Source organism: Dendropsophus ebraccatus, chromosome 2 (genome assembly GCF_027789765.1).
Source record: "Dendropsophus ebraccatus isolate aDenEbr1 chromosome 2, aDenEbr1.pat, whole genome shotgun sequence".
In the NCBI taxonomy this organism is placed as follows: Eukaryota; Metazoa; Chordata; class Amphibia; order Anura; family Hylidae; genus Dendropsophus; species Dendropsophus ebraccatus.
Genome location: NC_091455.1, coordinates 129160666 through 129169068, shown reverse-complemented (window position 1 = coordinate 129169068; position 8403 = coordinate 129160666).

The window sequence follows — 8403 nt, the reverse complement described above, 5'->3', positions numbered from 1 at the left end:
GCACATGACACAGGGGAAGGAGCAGGGGTGTGACTTGCAGTCACTGAACGGCCTTGGTACCACTGAGTGAGGTGTTTAGCACTCATATGCCTGCGCATGCTGGTAGTGGTTAGGCTGGTAGTGGTGGCTCCCCTGCTGATCCTGGTGTGGCACAGGTTGCACACTTTAGTCCGTTGGTCATACGCACTTTCTTTAAAGAACCTCCAGACTTGCGAACATCTAGGTCTGGCCATGGGAGTTTGACTCCGTGAAACAGTTGCTGAATCTGATCTACTTGCTCTGCCCCTGCTTCTCCCTCTGCCCACCCCTCTTCCTCTTTCAACCGGTCCTGTGACTGAACTTGCCTCCCCCTCAGAAGCACTATCTTCACTAGCCTTATCCACCCAGCTGCAGTTTCAATAGCGGTGTACCCTGAGACCCCGTAAGTTGCTAGAAGCAGCAAGGGAGTGAATGTCTGCGGTGTGCCACTGCTCCCTCCTTAACGGGTGCTGCTGTGTCACCCTGCCCTGAACCACGGCCTCTGCCCGCTGCATTGCTTGGAACCCCACACCCTCGTCCTGGGGTTCTCCATTTTATGGACACTGCACAGTCAAGACTGAGATAGCTGCACTAAAGATCACAGCAAGCCAAGAAAATATATTACTCAGACTTCTTTTGGAGGTAGTCGTATAGAGTCTGGATGTGTAAGTGCAGGTATATACTGGATGCCACCCTCTTAGACAGTGCAATTAGCAGTGAGATTCGATATGGCAGCACTAAGAAATTAGATCATATACTGTTTACACTAGTTTTTTGGAGGCTGTGGTATACAATCTGTTGGTAAATGGAGATATATAGTGGATGCCACCCTCTTAGACAGGGCAATTAGCAGTGAGATTCGATATGGCAGCACTAAGAAATTAGATCATATACTGTTTACACTAGTTTTTTGGAGGCTGTGGTATACAATCTGTTGGTAAGTGGAGATATATAGTGGATGCCACCCTCTTAGAGAGGGCAATTAGCAGTGAGATTAGATATGGCAGCACTAAGAACTTAGATCATATACTGTTCACACTAGTTTTTTGGAGGCTGTGGTATACAATCTGTTGGTAAAGGAATATATATAGTGGATGCCACCCTCTTATGCTAAGTTTACACTAAATGATAATTGGCCGATCGTACGATTAACAATGTTGGAGTAACGATTTTTTTTTCATAACGGTCAGCATTTAGACGGTACGATATATAATACGGAAAATTCGTTTTGCGATCGCTTAAGCCTATCTCGCACATAGGAAAAATCATTGAACGACTGAGTACACGGAACGATATGCGAATTTTTTGCAAACGACGAACGGCGATTTTAGAACATGTTGTAAGATCAAAATAAACGATTTCTCGTTAGTCATTTGATCGTTCGCAGTACAATTATCCATATATAGTGGATGCCACCCTCTTAGACAGGGCAATTAGCAGTGAGATTCGATATGGCAGCACTAAGAAATTAGATGATATACTGTTCACACTAGTTTTTTGGAGGCTGTCGTATAATCTGTGTGTATGTGGTGGTGGTATATGGTCTATGCCACCTGTTAGGGTGGGTTCATACTGAGGAATTCTTGCGGATAATGTCTGCGGAATTCTGCTGTCTGTCCGCGCACGGCCGCGCGCCTCTCCGCCGGCTCCATAGACACCATTCTATGGGCCAGCATATTCCGCTATCCGCCGAAAAAAGTGACATGTCACTTTGACTCTCAACTTTGACTGATTGCAAAGAGGGACATAGACACGCCCCAACCAAACAAAAAAAGACGCCCCCTAACCACACCCATTCCCCCAAGACACACCCCTTAACCACACCCAAACACTTCTACAATCACAGCGTAGCCCAACTCTGATTTTCTTATGCCAACGCAGCTACGGAATAAAAGCATAAACGTCATTCAGTCATATAGAGGTAGAGCCAGCCCTACACAGGTCCTGTACACCATATCCACTACCGTTCAAAAGTTTGGGGTCACCCAAACAATTTTGTTTTCCATGAAAAGTCACACTTATTCACCGCCATACGTTGTGAAATTAATAGATTATAGAGTCAAGACATTGACAAGGTTAGAAATAATGATTTGTATTTGAAATAACATTGTTTTTACATCAAACTTTGCTTTCGTCAAAGAATCCTCCTTTTGCAGCAATTACAGCATTGCACACCTTTGGCATTCTAGCTATTAATCTGTTAAGGTAAGCTGGAGAAATTGCACCCCACGCTTCTAGAAGCAAGTTAAATTGGTTGAATGGGCACTTCTGGCGTACCATACGGTCAAGCTGCTCCCACAACAGCTCAATGGGGTTCAGATCTGGTGACTGCGCTGGCCACTCCATTACCGATAGAATACCAGCTGCCTGCTTCTGCTGTAAATAGTTCTTGCACATTTGGAGGTATGTTTAGGGTCATTGTCCTGTTGTAGGATGAAATTGGCTCCAATCAAGTCCACTGGGTATGGCATGGCGTTGCAAAACTGAGTGATAGCCTTCCTTATTCAGAATCCCTTTTACCCTGTACAAATCTCCCACCTTACCAGCACCAAAGCAACCCCAGACCATCACATTACCTCCACCATGCTTAACAGATGGCGTCAGGCATTCTTCCAGCATCTTTTCATTTGTTCTGCGTTCTGCGTTCACAAACGTTCTTCTTTGTGATCCAAACACCTCAAACTTGGATTCATCCGTCCACAACACTTTTTTCCAGTCTTCCTCTGTCCAATGTCTGTGTTCTTTTGCCCATCTTAATCTTTTTCTTTTATTGGCCAGTCTCAGATATGGCTTTTTCTTTGCCACCCTGCCCTGAAGCCCAAAATCCCACAGCTGCCTCTTCACTGTAGATGTTGACACTGGTGTTTTGCGGGTACTATTTAATGAAGATGCCAGTTGGGGACCTGTGAGGCGTCTGTTTCTCAAACCAGAGACTCTAATGTGCTTATCTTCTTGCTTAGTTGTGCAGGGCAGCCTCCCACTTCTTTTTCTAATTTGGTTAGAGCCTGTTTGTGCTGTCCTCTGAAGGGAGTAGTACACACCGTTGTAGGAAATCTTCAATTTCTTAGCAATTTCTCGCATGGAATAGCCTTCATTTCTAAGAAAAAGAATAGACTGTCGAGTTTCAGATGAAAGTTCTCTTTTTCTGGCCATTTTGAGCGTTTAATTGACCCCACAAATGTGATGCTCCAGAAACACAATCTGCTCAAAGGAAGGTCAGTTTTGTAGCTTCTGTAACGAGCTAGACTGTTTTCAGATGTGTGAACATGATTGCACAAGGGTTTTCTAATCATCAATTAGCCTTCTAAGCCAATGAGCAAACACATTGTACCATTAGAACCTTGGAGTGATAGTTGCTGGAAATGGGCCTCTATACACCTATGTAGATATTGCACCAAAAACCAGACATTTGCAGCTAGAATAGTCATTTACCACATTAGCAATGTATAGAGTGTATTTCTTTAAAGGGAACCAATCACGCCAAAAATTCATCTTTAGATAAGGAAACGTGCTGGCACATCACCCAGCACGTCTCCTAAACATCCCCCTGTAACCTCCGTGCCCCCCTCCATCAGTCAGTAATCTTACTTTGAAGAAGTCCCGCGCTGTATGTAAATTTCTGGCAAGTAGTCACGGTGGGCGGATTTAGTCAAGGTGGGCATTATCAGTCACAGGTCCTGGGTGTCTGTAATGGCTGTAATCACGCCCAGAAGGGCGTGCTTGAGGTCTGCCTTCCATCCACGTGACCTGGAGGCTTGCGTTGCACGTCGGCGGCGCGCTGACGTCATCCACACGCAGCGCAGACGTCTTCTGTAGTCCGCGCATGCGCAATACGGCGGGAGACGACGCCGACGTACTACACATGCGCGGACTCCGGAATACGACGGCGCTGCGTGCGGATGACGTCAGCACGCCGCTGACATGAAACGCAAGCCTCCGGGTCACGTGGATGGAAGGCCTTATCTTAAGATGGATTTTTGGCGTGATTGGTTCAAGTTATCTTCATTGAAAAGTACAGTGCTTTTCCTTCAAAAATAAGGACATTTCAACGTGACCCCAAACTTTTGAACGGTAGTGTACATTACAGTGAAGTTTTATCCAGTGACTCACAGGGGACGTCTTCTCTCATCAGAGTTGTTCCCCTTTCATTTTCTTCTTTTCTTCTCCATCTGCCCTGGGCCATTATGAGAACTTCTCTGAGCCATGAATCCACAGAATCTGCCAGACAGACATATTAGGCTCCTCACCATTCTCATCTCTCTACAAACAGCACATCTGTATTGGCCCATTTACGCCCCCTCATTTAGTGGGTAGGTTGACTCTATATGATCCCCTTTATAGTATATGCCTCCCCTGTGTTATCCCACTTACAGATTGCTCCCCTGTGTTGTCCATCGCTCTTATAGGTTCCCCTGTAAACATGTTCCCCTTATAGATTGCCTCCTAATGCATGTCCCCCTTATAGATGCCCCCTAATACATGTCCCCCTTATACATATCCCCCTTATAGATGGCCCCCTAATACATGTCCCCTTAATAGATTGCCTCCTAATGCATGTCCCCCTTATAGATGCCCCCTAATACATGTCCTACTTATAGATGGCCCCCTAATAAATGCCCCCCTTATAGATGGCCCCCTAATACATGTTCCCCTTATAGATGTCCACCTTGTACATGTTCCCCTAATAGATGCCCCCTTTTACATCTTCCCTTATAGATTGCCCCTTGAAAAAAACACAACTCACCTAACACCTTGCTCCCCCGCTGCGGCTGTCTTCTTTTCGTCCCCTATTGGCCTGGCTCCCGGCTGATGCGCGCTCTCTGGGGATGTCCGGGGATTCCCCAGCAGAGCGAGCAACAGTGACCTCAGTGTGCGCCGCTGGCCTGTACTTCCGTTACAGGGAGCGTAAGAGCTCCCTCTACCGGAAGTATAGGCTGGCAGCGCACAGAGGGGTGACTGTTGCGTGCTCTGCTGGGGAATCCCCAGGACATCCCCAGAGAACGTGCATCAGCCGCGGGCCAGGCCGGCACTGACCCCAGCACCACAGGCGCACTGTGCTATCAAATCTTAGGACAATACGCCTATGGGGCGGGGGGCAGTGGGGAGCGGGACACAAGGGGGCTGTCCCGGAACATTACCCCCAAATTGGGACTGTCCCGTCGGATCTGGGACGGTTAGGAGATATGGTCAGTCTGTGGATTTATCCTGGATTGTATTTTTTGCTTACAATTCAGTCAGATGTTACAGGAATGCAATGAGACGATCTTAGGAATACAGGTAAGCATTAAACCCCTATAGTGCCAATAAAAGGTGTCACGGTCCTTTTGATTTAGAAGCTTTGCCACAGAAACACAACAAACACTAAAATGAATGTGGGGGTTTTCATTGAGGTTGCATTTTCAGTGCCAAGAACAGGATTGGATCCCTGCTTTGTCATGATTACATCTTATTTTATTCTTGACACGGCTTCCACAATACGGCTTCCATTTACACTTACCAAGTAGACCCATTGTAATGTAAAGATGTGCTACATTTTCAATAGTTATGTCAGCCTGACACTCTGCCTGACAGCCTTATAATCACTGGTGTAGATAAAGAACCATTGCTCTCAAGATATTTTGTTTCATAAACGGCCTATATACATCTCACCAAAATTGGGTTACGTAGCATTTGAGATACCTTACGTCTCATTTGAACCAATGGCTAATTCTAACCTTACCTTAGGGTATGCTTATGTACACTTTCAGTTATTTTCAGTTGATGTTGCATAAAGTGTAAAATAACTGTATTTGCATTGAAGATAAATTCTTATGAACCATATGATGGTTAAAAAAAATCTTGATAGAGCTATGTGGTGACTTATTTTGTGTGGAAATTTTTTTTAGTTTTTAGTCATATAATTTTCTGTCACATACAACTTTTTGATTGCTCATTTTTCCATTTTTTTTTCCCGAAAGGTGGATTAACAAAATGGCACCATTCTTGTATTTTTTTTACAGTGTTCACCATGTGGAATAAATAATGAAATACAATTTTAACATACAATATTCCTTTCTGGTTTTCAAACAGTTTTAACAGCCTAACATAAGATGAACTTTAAGGCTGAACATAAGGCCAACATAAGAAAATTTAGGAAGAAGCCTCTTAAACATTCAATACTAACATTTGAATGAAATGGTATGATTGCTACTACAGCTGAATATATGAATTTCACCCTAATTGGGTCCCAAACAAGGGTAACCTGAACCATGTTCATAGTTTCCACCCAGACCAATCGTTCATAATATAACTAAACATCTAACATCTAACAATGAAAAGACACACACACACAAGACAAGACAAGCAGATCACTGATCTCAGGGAGACCAGCCAAAGAAAACACTGCCGGCTGCTAGTTAACTCGCTCAATGCAGTGAAATCCTAGGTGCATTGCCGGAGGGATATCTGGCTAATCCTGTGTTTCGAGACTGTTAAATGAGGCTCCACTGGATTTTTGTTGCATACACAAGACAAGAGAAAGATAGGGAAAAAAAGGGGGGAGGCGGGGGCAAGAACAACAACATATCCCTCGCTCCTCCCTGCATCTAGCTAGGCCTCCCTCTTACAGTTGCAGGATTTAGGTATGATATCCAAGATTTCCATACCTTTTGAAATCACTCCTCTTTACAATATTACTTTCTGGACCATCGTGTCTTGAGACCAGACTCAACAATTCTACAGTCAGGATCTAAAGCACATGTGAATACCTAGATGAAAGTGTCAATATTACTGGTAAAACCCAGTAAACTCTATTACTGAAGTGCATGCACTGATTGTCTGTCTAGTATTTCCTCTCTACAGTACAGTGTGATGCCTACATAATAATACTTTTTATTTTTATAGCGCCAGCAGATTCCGCAGCACTTTATAATTCTGGGGTACATACATAGACAAAAATCAGACATTACAGAGCTGCACATGTAATTATACATACATGAGGAGTGAGGATCCTGCTCTAAAGAGCTTACGGACTATGAGGAAAGGGTTGGAGACAAAAGGCAGAGAGGCAAAAGTGCTTTACTCTTCTTATGGTCCGGCCATCTTTATAAAGAGGACAGTGTCGGTAGAGATGGGTGAACCAGTCACCAACCAATGCCTGCATGCTACAGATCTAAGTCCTCAATTCTTGGCATGTATATGTGTATGTGTGGTTGGGGTTCATATTAGGGAACCTGGTATGCCTGTTTGAAAGGATGAGTTTTGGATACATGTTTAAAGCTTGGGGTATTGGAGGTGAGTCTGGCATTCTTAGGCAATGCATTCCATAGAACTGGTGCAGCTCGGGTGAAGTCCTGAAGACGAGAGTGAGAGGTGCGGATTAAAAGTATGCGCACACTTCAGAAAATCGATGGAAAATCTATTACGGAATGCGCCACTCGCGTGTCATAGACTCCATTCTATACACAGGCAGATTCCGTCATCCGTCCAAAGAATGAACACACTGATTCTTTGGATGGACAACAGGATCCGCCGGTGCAGTCTGCGAGCGGGCGTGAGCGGCGGATTCCACAACGGATTTCTCATCGATTTTCCAAAGTGTGCACATACCCTAAGCAGGATGTTAGGCATAGGTCATTAGCAGAACATAAAGCGCGAGTAGGGCGGTAGATAGACATGAGAGAGGAGATGTAGGGAGGTGCAGCACTGTGGAGAGTTTTGTGGGTGAGCAGGAGGAGTTTGTATTGTATTCTGTGCTTAAAGGGGTACTCAGGGCAAAATTTATTTTTAAATATGTTATTACATAAGGAAAGTTATGCAATCCCTAATATACACTAATTATGCGAAATGCACATATAGTGCTATTTCCCTCAATTTAGTAGATCAGGCAGGCTTACTTCCTTAAAAAAATTGTGACGTCACGTCTCTAGTGTATGTTCTTGCAGGGGGCGCATGTAGAAGTATAGAATTAGAATAGACGCCTTCTCCCTCCCATCCTACTGCCTGTCTTCCTCCCCGGCCCTATTACACCTGCTGCCTGGTTCCAGGCAGTGGGGTGAGCGCTCCTTATCTGACGCTCACCCCGCTGTGGAGGCCCCTCCTGCACCTCCCGTCCTCTGAGCCTGTCTCCCCCCTGCGCCTCAGCGCTTACCCCGCCTCCCGTTCCCATGCAGGAGTGCTCACCCGCCGCCCGGTCCCAGCAGGGTGATTGCTCCTGTACCTTCTTCCAAGCAGCTGCCCGTCTTCCCTCAGCTAACCTGTGGCTGATACACAGCGCAGGAGCGGGGTGAGCGATGAGGTGCAGTGAGGATCTATTGATAATGATGGCTGCAAATAATGCTCATGACCATCAATAGACGGATGCCTTTGCACGTTCCTGTAGTGTGAACATGGCCTTAATATGTTCTG